Source organism: Erinaceus europaeus, chromosome 6 (assembly GCF_950295315.1).
Source record: "Erinaceus europaeus chromosome 6, mEriEur2.1, whole genome shotgun sequence".
NCBI lineage: Eukaryota > Metazoa > Chordata > Mammalia > Eulipotyphla > Erinaceidae > Erinaceus > Erinaceus europaeus.
In genome coordinates this window covers 59,723,404-59,738,216 of record NC_080167.1, presented here as the reverse complement: position 1 = coordinate 59,738,216, position 14,813 = coordinate 59,723,404, and positions in this window count along the sequence as shown.

Sequence of the window (14,813 nt, the reverse complement as noted above, 5' to 3'; positions counted from 1 at the left end):
CGGCCCCCTCTTCCTTCTCTCTCTCTTTCTCACTCTCTCACCCTTCCTTCCTTGTTTCCTTCTTTCATTGCCACCAAGTTCAGTGCCCATGACTCCTAGTAGTTTTTTTTTTTCTTTTCCTTTTATTAGAGGCAAAGAGACAAAACAAGGAGAATGGGGATGAGGGTCTTGAACCTGGGCCCTTGTGCGCTCTACCCAATGAAGTACCACCCTTCACCCTTCACTCCCCCTTTTGCCCCCCTCATTCCCCCGCCCATGGCCCCGTCATGCTGGAGGAGGCAGCTCTGTGTCTGCAGCTCAGCCTCACGGGCATTGGGCATTCTCCCTGCCCATTGCCCCCCTCCAACTCCCTTTGAGGTCACTGCAATGCTTGTGGGGCCAGGGCTGGCCAAGGGACCAATCCCTCCTTTGTCCCCGGCTCTCTTGTCTGGGTGGGGCTGCATCTGCTGTGGGCACTGCTGTCCTGTAATGAGGCCAGTGGGTGGCCTGCTTGGCACCAGACCAGTTGGCCGGGGGGGCAGGCCTCCTGAGGGCGAGGGCGGGGCCAGGCCCCCAGGTGGCTTCCCACACCTCCAGGCACCTCAAGAGTCACTGCTGGGGGTTTGCTTGTTTGTTTTAGTTGGGCCCCAGAAAGTGAACCTGGGACATCATGCAGCTGAGTAACTGCCCAGGGTCATTCCCCCCGCAATCCCGTTCTTTATGAGAGAGACGTATAGAGAGATATGAAGAGATAGGAGAGACACTGCAGCCCTGCTGTACTGCATGACGCTGCCTTGTGGTGCTGGGGCTTGACCCCAGGGCCTCATGCATAATGAGGTGTGTGCTCACGTCCCCAACTCAATTTTTTTTTATGAAAGAAAAACTAAAACACTACCACCCACCCAGTGTCTTGAGCCTAGCCCCCATAATTTTGCTAAGATGTCAGTTTCCTCCTAAAAGTGAGCTTAGTTCTGTGAATAATGTCTTCCTGGCTGGCTGTCACCTCCTCTGTTCCTGGTGAACTGGTGACACAAGGCCATGCCGCCCCTCCTGCCCCCTGAATCCCTCACCTGCTCTGCACATCAATTTTCCAGACTCTGTGTGCTGGGCTGGCTGTGACACAGGCTATGATACTTGAAATCTTGTTGGTAGCAGCCTGTTTGTTGTTCTAGCTGCTTGTCCTCCCTCCCTTCCTCTATCCCTTCTTCCTTCTTCTTTCCTTCCTTCCTTCCTTCCTATCTTTCTTTCTTTCCCTTTGCTCTTCTTTTTGCCACTCCTTGTGGACCCTTTTTTCCTTTCTTTTTCCAGAGTGGAGAGATGGGGGCGGTGGGGGCTGGGTGGTGGCACACTGGCTGAGCACACATGCTATAATGCATAAGGACCCGGGTTTGAACCCATGGTCCTGACATACAGGAGGGAAGCTTTTCAAAGGATGAAGCAGCGCTGCTGGTGTTTCTCTCCCTCTCTATCCCCTCTCACCCTCTTGATTTCTGATTGCCTGTATCCAATAAATGAAGGTAATAGAGAAGTTAAAAAGTTACAGAGGAAGGAGAGGCGCCACAGCAACACTTCCCTGTTTACCAAGCGTCCCCTCTGCGTGGTGGCCCCATGTGGCAATGGGGTGAGCCCAGGCCCTGTGCACAGGAGGTGACCCACCGCGTGGCCCCTGTGGCTTTACTGTGGTGCCCAGGTCCAAGCTCCGGCCTCGCTAGTAGGAGATGTGGGCCTTCCTGGTCAAAACTTTTTTTTTTTTTTTCTGAGAGTGAGAGAGGGACTGAAGCAGTGCTCCGTGAATTTCCTCTTACTTGGTTTTTACCACTCTGGTCGCCCACGATGGAGCCCAGCGCTTCAGGAACACAAGGTGTATCCTCTGACCACCCACATGACCCCAACCATCTTCACAGCCTCATCAAGAAGTGACTTGGGTCTGGCAAATAGCTCACCTGGATAGTACGCTGCTTGGCCATGTGCACAACCTGGGTTTGAGTCTGCCCCCTCTAACCAAAAGGAAGTTTCAGTGCTGTGGTCTTGTGGTATCTTTATTTAAAAAGGAGGAGGAGGAGGAGAAAGAAAGGAAGAAAGAGAGAAAGAAAGAAAGAAAGAAAGAAAGAAAGAAAGAAAGACTTTACCTTAGTCACTCATGTAAAGTGACTGGACCAGTTTCCTATCCTCACACTCTACCCAGTGCTGCAGTCAATTCTAGGAGACTGTCACTACCCCCCAAAGCAGCCTCCCTTAAGTGCCCCCAAGTCTCCCAATCCCCAAGTCAAGGTCAACAGTAATAGACTCTCAGTCCCTGTAGGCTGGTTGGTCCTGGGCCTTCTGCTCATTGCCACCCTGCTGGCAGATGTTGCACATAGCTTATTATTATTACTATCTTAGCCAACTGGGCTTCAGTGAATGACCTCTCTCTATTATATGATCCCAAACAGCCAGGCTCTTTTCACAGTGCTAGATGGAATAAAGACTCGTCACCCGACCTGTGCTGGATTAGCACAGTCAACAGCCAAGCCTTTCCCGCTACAAGACAAGTTCTCAAGGACTTCCCGCACAGTCATCACCGCCCAGCTATCATCCACATTGGTCTCCAGCTCCCACTGATTCTGTGCTCGGAAAAACTAAGATGGAACTTTCGGAAAGCAAACTGGCGTCTGTTCAGTGATCTTACCAACAAATCTATTCCTGCAATTCCAATTAACTCTATCCGCTCTGAAGATTCCTACAGGCGCTTCCGCCAAGCCATCTTCAAAGCAGCTTCCCAAGCCATTCCTCGTGGGAGACGTGCTAACTATACGCCTTGTCTTGATGCTGAATGCGAGCAACTACTAAAGCAGTATGATGAGTCGGGCGACCCAGATGTGGCTGACCATCTCATTACCTCCCTGGATGCAGCACGCCAAGCCCGCTGGCAACAACTCATGGTAAGTCTGAACTTCACCCACTCAAGTAGGAAGGCCTGGAAGCTTCTTCATAGTCTGGGTGCCGGTAGCCAACCCTCTCCCATCTCCCATCCTCCCGTATCTCCAAACTCAGTGGCCAGTCACCTAACTCAAGTTGGATGTGCTAAGATCGACCCAGTCTGGAAAAGAGAAATTTCCCATGAGTGGTCATCCCACTTCCGTTTATCTTGTCCATCTTCAAAACTCTCTCCCTTTACACTGTCTGAACTGGAAGACACTTTGAAGAGGGTTAAACTGGGAACGGCTGCTGGCTATGATAACATCACCCCAGAACTCAATCCAAATCTATGCCCAAAATTTGGCGTCGTGCGAAGATAATAGCAGTTTTGAAACGAAAGAAAGACCCAACACTGGCCGCCAGCTATAGACCAATTCCTCTCCTCTCCGTGTGTTACAAACTCCTTGAGAGGCTGCTTCTGTCACGTATTTCTCCTCTTACAGAGAAATTCCTATCACCTAAGCTGGTTTCCGCCCAGGAAGATCTACCTGCGAACAAGCCCTGGCCCTCTCAACTTACATTGAAAATGGATTCCAGAAGAATTTAAAGACGGGTGCTGTCTTTGTTGATCTCACAGCAGCCTATGACACGGTCTGGCACCGTGGTCTCCTAGTCAAGATCTCAAGATGCCTGCCTCCATGGGTGGCCAACACTATATCGTTTCTTCTCCAAAACAGAAGATTCTGGGTGCATCTGGGTGACAAGTCTAGCAGATGGAGACTTGTCTCAAGTGGCCTCCCCGAGGGCTCTGTTCTGGCTCCTATGCTATTTAATATTTACATCAATGACCTTCCAGAAACTTCTTCAAGGAAGTTCATCTACACCGATGACATCTGCTGTGCAACTCAGGCATCCAAGTTTGACATCCTCGAGGAAACACTCACGAAAGATATGTCTCTGATATCTGATTACTGTAAAAAATGGCGACTAATCCCTAGCACTGCAAAAAACGGTATCATCTGTTTTCCATCTACACCATGCCTCGGCCTCGCGTGAGCTTAATGTGCAGCTTGACGATACGAGAATCCGGCATGAAACCCAGCCAGTCTGTCTTGGCGTTACTCTCGATCGCACCCTGTCATTTCACGAACATCTCATAAAAACTGCAGCAAAGGTGGGCACAAGGAATCACATCATTGCATGACTGGCCAGCTCCTCATGGGGCGCGAGCGCTTCCACACTGAGATCATCTTCTCTGGCATTATGCTATTCCACTGCACAATACTGTGCCCCAGTATGGTTCCGTAGCCCCCATGTCCACTTGGTCAATTCCAAATTATATTCCTCCATGAGGATCATTTCTGGAACCATCCGTTCCACCCCGGTTCCATGGCTGCCAGTTCTTAGCAACATCGCCCCGCCAGATATTCGTCGGGATGCGGCCTCATCTAAGTTCATTTCCCACGTCTACACTCGACCGGACCTGCCAATATACGCGGATATCTTCGCCCACCCTGTCCAACGCTTGACATCTCATCATCCAATCTGGTCCCCTACGCCTACACTGATCTTCTCTGTTCCAGACTCTTGGAAACAGAGTTGGCAGTCAGCTGAGGTAAAGAACAAACACCTCATCACAGACCCCTGCAAGCGTCAACCCGGCTTTGACCTAGCACGTTATGGTCGGGCCCTCCTCAATCGCTATCGAACAGGCCATGGCCGGTGCGCCGCTATGTTCCACCGCTGGGGAGCCAGAGACGACCCGAACTGCCCCTGCGGCTACAGACAGACTATGACCCACATAGTCAACGACTGCCACCTCTCCAGATTCAAAGGAGGTCTCGAAACTTGACATCAGGCTCAACCTGACGCTGTTGACTGGCTACGGAAGAAGGGCAAACGCTAGAATTATTATTATTATTATTATTATTATTATTTAAATCTTTAAAAATATTTATTTTCCCTTTTGTTGCCCTTGTTTTATTGTTGTATTTATTATTTATATCATAGTTGTTGGATAGGACAGAGATAAATGGAGAGAGGAGGGGAAGACAGAGAAGGGGATAGAAAGATAGACACCTGCAGACCTGCTTCACTGCCTGTGAAGCGACTCCTCTGCAGGTGGGGAGCCGGGGGCTCCAACTGGGATCCTTATGCCAGTGCTTGTGCTTTGTGCCACGTGTGCTTCACCCACTGACTCCCAGTTTATTATTTTCAAGGTCTGATCATTGTGTGTCTCCTTCACTCACAGTCCCCCCCCCCCGATAATATTCCACTTGGGCTGCGTTCACAATAAAGCCATTGAGAATAATACTATGATGGTCTCTGTAATCAGCATTTAGATGCGTTTCTTTCTCTGGGGCCTAGGAGGACAGTAAATTAAAAAAAAAATTATGGGAGTTGGGCGGTATCGCAGCGGGTTAAGTGCAGATAATGCAAAGCTCAAGGACTGGAGTAAGGATCCGGGTTCGAGCCCCCCACACACACCTGCAGGGCAGTCACTTCACAGACAGTGAAGCAGGTCTGCAGGTGTCTATCTTTCTCTCCCCCTCTCTGTCTCCCCCTCCTCTATCCATTTCTCACTGTCCTATCTATCAATGACATAAATAACAATAACAACTACAACAAGAATAAAAACAACAAGGGCAACTAAAGGGAAAATAAATACATACAAAAATTTTAAAAATTATTTATTTATTCCCTTTTGTTGCCCTTGTTTTATTGTTACTATTGTTGTTGGAAAGGACAGAGAGAAATGGAGATAGGAGGGGAAGACAGAGAAAGGGAGAGAAAGACACCTGCAGACCTGCTTCACCGCTTGTGAAGCGACTCCCCTGAAGGTGGGGAGCTGGGGGCTCGAACCCGGATCCTTACTCCAGTCCTTGAGCTTTGCACTACCTGCACTTAACCCGCTGCGCTACCACCCAACTCCCATAAATATATATACATATTTAAATTTACTGTCCTCCTAGGCCGCAGAGAAACACATCTAAATGCTGATTACAGAGACCATCGTAGTATTATTCTCAACAAGCTTTATTGTGAACGCAGCCCAAGTGGAATATTATCGGGCGGGGGGACTGTGAGTGAAGGAGACACACAATGATCAGACCTTGAAAATAATAAACTGGGAGTCAGTGGGCTAAGCACATGTGGCACAAAGCACAAGCACTGGCGTAAGGATCCCGGACCCTTGTGCTTAACCAGCTGGGCAACCACCTGACTCCCAGTATTTAAACTTTAAGTATTAAGATCTTGGATGGAGCTTGAAGGAATCATGGGAAGTGAGATAAGTCAGAAAGAGCAGTATAATATGGGATGATTCCACTCATAGACAGAAGCTGAGATGTAAGAACAGAAAGGGAAATGGAAAGCAGAACTTGGATGGGATTTGGTGTAAGGGGGTGGAGTGGGGAGCTAGTGCCTGATGGTGGAGGAGGACCTAGGTGGGGGTGAAAGTGTTTTGCAGAAAACTGAGAAATGTTACACATGTACCAACAACTGAATTTATTGTTGACTGTAAGCCATTAATCTTCCCCTCCCCCCAATAAAACAAAACCAGAAAGATGTTGCATTGAAGCATTAGCAGAGCCTCAGCCCACTCTCCCAGGCAGCCACACCATTTCACACTCCCTGTCGGCAACCAGCAGCAGGGCTCAGTTCCTCCTCATCCCTCCAACACTCCTTGTACCTGTCTCTTCTGACTGTCTGCTGTCCTGGCAGGGGTGGACTGGTGGAGCTCCCCACTCCACCCCCTTACACCAAATTCCATCCAAGTTCTGCTTTGCATTTCCCTTTCTGTTCTTACATCTCAGCTTCTGTCTATGAGTGGAATCATCCCATATTATACTGCTCTTTCTGTGTAACTTGCTAATGGTGTGGGGTGAGGCCCTTTGTGTGCTTCTTGACACCCCCCAGTCAGTAACTGAGGCTCCTTTCAAGCCCCAGGGCCCCACCTGTGGTGGGGAAGCTTCAGGAGTCTATAGATGTCTCTCCTTCTCTTCCTCACTCCCTCTGCCTTTTAAAGGAAGTAGCCGCCAGGAATGGTGGCATCATCATGCAGGCACTGAGCCCTAGCAATTGCTCTGGTGGCAAAAAGTTGTTGTTTTTCTTTCCATTTTATTGAATAAGACAGAAACAGAGAGGAGGAGGACATAGAGAGGAAGAGAGAAAGAAAGATACCTGTAGACCTGCTTCACCACTTGTGAAGCAACCTTCCTGCAGGTGGGGAGCTGGAGGCTTGAACCCGAATCCTTTCATGGATCCTTGTGCTTAGTACTATGTGTACTTAACCAGGTGCATCACTGCCCACCCCACCCCACCCCCCAAAATAATGTTTTTAATGATCAGCTCAGCTGGTTACATTTAGAACCAAAACCCACTCTCCCATCCACCCCCTCACCTTCGAAGTCCACAAACAGACTCCAGGGGTGTTTCTCCTTTGTGCAGTCACAATTTAATTTTCCTCCCAAGGCCCTATGTCTATAATTATTCAAGTTTCCAAGACACTCCATACACGTTGTTATTTGGCAGTATTATTTATGTAAAGTCTGTGCATTGTTAAATGAACACAGAGAACTCATATCTCTGGTGTGATGATTGCTCCTACTTTTTTAAAGGGGAGGATGCTGGTGAAATAGCTCACTTGGATAGTGTGCTGCTTTGCCCTGTGTGCATGACTCAGGTTCGAGCCCGGCCTCCACAATGTTGAAGGAAACTTGGATACTGTGATATCTCTCTTTCTGCCTCCCTAAAACCATGACCACGACGACGATGATAAGTGGGGGAGGGGCAAACGCTAGAAGAAGAAGTGGGGGAGGGGCTGGAGGGGGAGAAGGAAGGAGTGGGGAGCAGTAAGTAGCTCACAGCACAATCGCCAAGCAGCTTCCCAAACGGTGGTTGTTTTAAAAGCGGTCATTTGGCGCCCTCTCGTGGGCATATGCGGAATTACACACCCCACCTGTAACTCCACTACACCGGAAATCCCTGCTAGCAGGAAAATGAAAAAAAAAAAAAAAAAAGTAACAGAATGGTCTGTCGACCCCAAACTCTCAGCTATATTCCAAGGGCGGGAGAATTAGCTAAAACTCGGGGTCAATCTAGGCGATGTGGACAGAGTTTAAGTTTAATCGAAGGCATAAAATGGAATGAAGCAATTTAGCAATATACATGCATTGCTTTTCCAGCTACCACTCCTCACCTGTGCCCTCCCCTCGGCCCTGTGGTGCCTGAGTCCACAGCAACAAGCCCACTCCAAACATCTCAGCCTCCCTCCCAGTCCCCCTGCCCATAGTAAGGGGGAAAGGCGCTCAGGGGACTGGTGCGAGTGGAGGGCGCCCTCTGCTGGCCGGACCGGCTCCCACATGTGAGAATGATTCTCCTGATTTGGAGTCAAACAGAAGGACCTACAGTTAGACCTCTAAACACCTTTGAGGGTGATTTATTTTTTATTTTATTTTATTTTATTTTATTAAATTACTATTGCCACCAGGGTTATATCTGGGGTTCAGTGCTAGCACTATGAATCCACTGCTCCCGGTGGCCATTCCCCCCCAATTTTTTTTTCTTAGAGAAATTGAGAGAGGATGAGGAGATAGAGACGGGGAGAAAGATAAGATACCTGCAGACCTGCTTCACTGCTCTTGAAGCGAACCCTCTGAAGGTGGGAAACGGGGTCTTGAACCCGAGTTCTTGCTCTTGTTAATATGTGTGCTTAACCAGGTGCAACACCGCCCGGCCCCCTGAAGATACAGTTTCTTTTTTTTGTTTGTTTTTGTTTTTAATTTTTCTTATTTAGTTTCCCTTTGTTGCCCTTGTTGTTTTTTATTTGTTGTTGCAGTTATCATTGTTGTTATTGATGTTGTTAGATAGGATAGAGAGAAATGGAGAGAGGAGGGGAAGACAGAGAGGGAGAGAAAGATAGACACCTGCAGACCTGCTTCACCGCCTGTGAAGTGACTCCCCTGTAAGTGGGGAGCCCAGTGCTCCAACCAGTATCCTTCCTCTGCTCCTTGTGCTTAGCGCCATGTGCACGTAACCCGCTGCGCTACTGCCCTGACTCCCGAAGGTCCAGTTTCAAACAGGTAAATGAAAGATGCGAGAGGGAAAGATCAGTGGAAGTGCATGGTGTGCATCCTATGAGCTGTATGCCGGAGTGTGCAGGCTGTTCCTTCTCTAGAGCCTCAGTGAACATAGCCTTCAGGCCCGGGACTGTGCAGATTGTCTAGGAGGCCCCATGGCAACGCCTTGTGGTGCCAGGGCTCTGCCAAGAGCTGCGCGCCAGGCAAGGAAGGCACAGCCCCTAACTTCTGGGCTGTCTTTCCAGCCACTCATCTTTGTTATAGCTGAGTAGTGGCCTTATCATTTCACTCGCCTGTGGCATATAGACAAAGCCTGCAGAGGAACCAATTCAAATAATACTAAGGCTCTGAGGAAGCACACAGCTTAAGGACTCATTATAATAGCAACAGCAATTATTATTATTAAGATAATTGTTATTCACTAGAGCCTCATCACTCCAAGGTGTGTGTGTGTGTGAGTAACTTGCATCGGCAGCAGGACGCAGAAAAAGGAGGTTTGGAGCAGAAAGGGAACTCAATCCTTTATTTGCGCTGGCACCTCAGAGTTGGGTGAGAGAGCAACAGTTTGGGCCACGTGGAGGTAGCAAAAATGGCCTCCTGCAGCAACCTTCTCTGCGTCTAATCACTGAAGTGAAGGGCGGACAAGAGAGTGAGGTGAGGAAGAAGGGCTTTTATGGGAATAGCTCTTGTGAGAATGAGAAGGGGGAGGAGTAACCACAGCACTCCAGGGTAGGATAACAACTTTGGCAGGAATGGGAAGGGGAAGGAGTAACCAAAGCACTCCAACTATGGAGGGGAATTGACAATGCCCTGAGGGCACAACATGGCAGAACAGGCTCTCGAGAATGTCCCAACTCTCGTGGGAACTAGCAATAGCCTGAGGGGGCAACATGGCAGATGTGACTGCATCTGCGCAATTTCCCAGCACACAGTGTGTGTGTGTGTTTTCTCCACATAGAAAGAGTGAGAAATAGAGAGGGAAGCACTGCCTCACTGCTTGTGACACTTTCCCCATGCAAGTGGAGACCATTGCAAACTTGAACCCACATCCTCAAGCACGGTGATGTGTGCGCTCCAATGAGTATCCCAGCTCCACACTAAGTTCTTGCTGACCTAAGGATAGGTGGGAAGAAGGTATTCAGAGCCCTGAGTACGTCCTCACCCTCCTCCCCTCCCCCCACACCCTCATCCACCCCAGAACCAATGTCTCCTAACTGATGGGGGGAAAATGAAATTTCAGCCCACTCTCCACTTCCTCTCCAGAAAGGAAAAATGGGGTCAATGTTAGTCTTTGAAAAATACTTGGAGCAGGAACAAGCTAGTAGCAGACTACATTCTGCCAACAACAGAAAAAAAAGTATCTTCACAGGTCAGACAGAGCAGACGTCTAAATGGCCTCACTGTATAATGTTCACTTAAAATATAGGAAAAACTTGACATGATTTTTGTTTCTTCATTAAAGTCTGTGTGTGTGTGTGTGTCTAGGACCTCTGCTTTTTCATTCAGAGAGAGAGAGAGAGACATCACAACACGTCTCATGTGATACCGGATCTTGAACTTGGACCCTGAGTGGAGCAAGGCACTCAGTCTGTTCTGGGAGGTGTATTTGTTTCATAGGGAGAATTTGGGTTGTTGCATGTGTCCACTGGGCTGTCCAAACATCTAAGTCCTCACTTGGTGTGGCCTGTAGGGTTCTGCAAACTGTGGCTTCAAGAAAAGCAAGATGTCACCAAAGCAGGTTTGAGCCCAGCCCCCACTGCACTGCGGGAAGCATGGCGCTGGGTGGTTTTCCCCTCTTGAGAGTCGCTCTCAGTGCCTCCTGCAGGTGTCCACATGCCCAGCACCCCATGCTGGCGCTAGGCCGCCCAGCCCCTTCCTTCCCATTATCTCTCTGGTTTCCAGGAGGCAGAGTATGACCAGTATATAAGATACTCTAGTGGGGGCTGGGTGCACACTGGGTTAAGCTCACATAGTACAAAGCACAAGGAACCACACAAAAATCCTGGCTCAGCCCCCCCGGCTCCCCACCTGTAGGGGAGTTGCATTACAACAGGTGAAGCAGGTCTACCTTTCTCTCCCCCTCTCTATCTTCTCCTCCCCTCTCAATTTCTCTCTGTACTATCCAATAAAATGGGGGAAAATGGCCTCTAGGAGCAGTGGATTCATAGTGCCTGCACTGAGCCCCAGCAATAACCCTGGAGGCAAAGTAAAATAAAATACTATAGAGCTAAACCCACAGATTTGAGTCAGAAAGATCTGGGCTTGTATCAGCTTTGCCTCCTTAACTGTTTTTTTTTTTTTTTTGTGGAACTTAAAATAATTCTCTCTCTCTCTCTCTCTCTCTCTCACACACACACACACACACACACACACACACACACACACACACACACACACACACACACACTGCTGCTCTTCCAGTCCCCAGCATCTGTTTTGCATTCTCCAGGCTCTGGTGGAACTTCAGGGTTTGTCACAGGGACCCAGGCCAGCAAAACACTGTGGGCGGTGGAGCAGGGCTCACCCATGGGCAGGGCTGGCGGCCTGGGAGAGACTAAGGGGCAAAGAACAGAGCGTTCGGTGGAGACGTGCTGGCGCCCGGCACATAGGGCAGCAAGCACATGGAGCAATGGCAAAGAGGGCAGCGAGCAGACAGGAAGGTGGGGCCTGGGGCAGTGGGCAGTCAGGGCAATGGACACTCTGGGTCCAGGACACTCAGGGAAGTGAGCATATGGGGCAGTGCACACACAGGACAGTGGGCATTGGGGTAAGAGGGCACACAGGAAATCGGCCACTCAGAGCAGAGGGGACCAGGGGTGGTGGGCACAAGGGCAGTGGACACACGAGCAGTGGGCACACAGGCTTTGACATCACAACATCTCTCCTAGTGCTGAGCCCTAATTCAGAAGACCGGGCGGGGGGGGGGCGCTTCACACCCCTGCCCTCACCTGTGATGCTGGGAAGAGCAGGGAATGAGACTGGGTGGCCGGGAGGCACCAGAAATGCTCACAGAACAGAGTCCCTGCCACTCTCACTGAAATGGTAGAACTACAGCCCATTCCCAGAACACCTTCAGTCTGGCCCTTCATGGGCAAAAAGAGGGTGCTGTGTCCCCAGGAAGCACCCCCTCTCCTCTCTCCTCTCCTTCACAGAAACCAAGAGTAGCATGAGTCCACCTTCTCGGTTTCTTTTCTTCCTTGGTCAGCAGGGTTATGACTGGGACTACACACACACACACACACACACACACACACACATTCCTTTTTTTTTTTTTTTTTTAAAGAATGAAAGAGAAGGAGAGGGAGTGAAAGACAGGAAGAGGAGACTCCACAGCCCACTGCACCTGAAGTTTTCCCTGTGTGGGTGCTGCAATGTGGTGCCCAGGCTTGAACTCAGTCCCTCAGGAGGGCACAGTGTGCCCTCTGGCAAGTCTAGTTTCTTAATGTGCTTATTAACCTCTGGTGGGCTGTTGGTTGGAGCAGGCGCAGTGGGTAGGAGGTGAGGCGGTGGAGCTGGCTCCAGCTACAGGTGGGATAGTGGGAGGTGTGCGGGCAGGCTGGGGGACCTTAGGAGCTGCAGGAAATGGCCTGGAGCCCAGCATGATGCCCCCAGGCTGCGGGTCCTGAGGTGGCAGAGGTGAGGGCCCTTAGAAGTAGCAGGTGGTGGGCGGCATCTTTCTATGCCCCCAACCCCAACTAGGAGGGCAGGTGCAGGCCCCTCTGACCTGGCGACCTAGTTTCCTCAAGCCCCAGCTGTGATAGTAAAGGCCTGTCTGGGCAATGGGAACTGAAGAGGGTGTGACCACTGCAGCAGGAAGGCCCTGCCCTCACACCTGCCCTGCCTCCACCTGCCCCCCAGTTTTCTGCAAATTCCCTTCTCTGACCCCTACCTTCAGTCCCTGTCACGTAGCCACAGGCTCCCAGGTGGCCTCCACATGCCGTGCCTAGTGGTCACCCTCCATTCCCCTCAGCGTCCAAGGTGCCCCACCTGCTCCCGGTCACAGCTTCTGGAAGGTGGGGTGTTCTCACTAACCGTCTGAAGCAGGAGAGGATTTCCACCCTCCCTGAAATTGCACTGGAGGTCTTCCTTGCTGAGAGCTGGGCTAGGGACTCTGGGGGCTGTGACAACAAAGAAAACCAAAGATGCCTCCTTCCCACCCACAGCACTGGGATCACATACGGGGCCCTGGCTGGGAGCTGGGGGGTGGGTGGCATGGCCAGGCAGATACCCTGCCTGGTGAGCTCTCTCCCGCCCCCAAGGACTTTTAAAAGTCGATTAAGTTGAAAGATGCACTTATTGAGAGAGCAACATCAGAATTTCACATATGGAGGGTTCAGGAAGGGGTTGGGGTGGTTTCTTAAATGGGAAACCAATAGATGACCTTGCATTTATAGATATGCCTGTTGGTATGGGGCCCCCTGCTGTCTTATTTGAGAAGACCCTTCTGAGGCAGGCAGTGGCACACCTTAAGGGGACACATTACATAGTTCGCAAGGATTGCAGATTCAAACCCTTGGTCCTCACCTGCAGAGAGGAAGCTTCACAAATGCTGAGGCAGGGCTGCAGGTGTTTCTCTGTCTTTCTCCCTATCTCCCCCCTCCCTTCTCAATTTCTGTCTCTATTTAATAATAAGTAAATTTTTTTTTTGCCTCCAGGGTTATCACTGGGGCTCAATGCCTGCACTATGAATCCACTGCTCCTGGAGGCCATATTCCCCATTTTTTTGTTACCCTTGTTGTTGTCATTATTATTGTTGTCATTGATGCTGTTGTTGTTGGACAGGACAGAGAGAAATCGAGAGAGGAGGGGAGATAAAGAGGGGAGCGAAAGATAGACACCCACAGACCTGCTTCACCACCTGTGAGGCGACCCCTCTGCAGGTGGGGAGCCGGGGATTCAAATCGGGATCCGTACACGGGTCCTTGTGCACCTAACCTGCTGTGTTACCGCCCAACCCCCATAATTAGTAAATATTAAAGAGGAAGAGAGAGAGAGAGAAAGAGAGAAAGAGAGAGAGACAGAGACAGAGAAAAGACCCTCCCCATGATAACAAGCCCAGCTAGGGTCGGGAGGAGAGATGTGAAATGAAAATGGAAAAAGGAGTTGAGCATTATTTATTTTTCATTTGAAGTATGTTCTAAGGGCAGGCGGGGTGGTGGTAAGCAGGCAGAACACAGGACTTGCACAGATGAGGCCTGGGGCTCGGTCCCAGGCATTACTTATGTCCAAGAGAAGAGTCTCCTTCTTTGGCATGAAGTCAGTAGACACACTTTAAAAATATAAAGCAGTTTAGAATCCCGAGAGGAAGGAAGGGAGTGGCCCAGGAGGTGGCCTGGTGGTAGAGCTTTGGTCAAGAAGCCGGAGGTCCCAGGTTCTCCACTCCTGGTGCTAAATATTCCAAAGTGCCGCTCTGGAATCCTTCTGTCTTCTTTGTCTCTAGTGGGATAAAGAAAATATTTAAAAAGAAAAAATATAATGAAGCAAATTATGTTGTGGGCTAGGTTTGGGGCTTGGGGGTGCACCAGATCCTGCCTCTGCTAGCACTTGCTCTCAAAGGTGGTTTCCTAAAAAGACACCAGTTCCAGGAGTGGTGATTCCGGGGGTGACCCTCCCACTCCCCACCCTGGCTGTACATTCCCTGGCAAAGGCATTGATATGGGCCCAGATCTAGCTCACCCGCTGGAGCGCACACTTTTTTTCCCCCTTTTGTTGCCCTTGTTGTTTTATTGTTGTAGTTATTATTGTTGTTGTTGTTGTTGGATAGGACAGAGAGAAACGGAGAGAGGAGGGGAAGACAGAGAGGGGGAGAGAAAGACAGACACCTGCAGACCTGCTTCACCGCCTGTGAAGCGACTC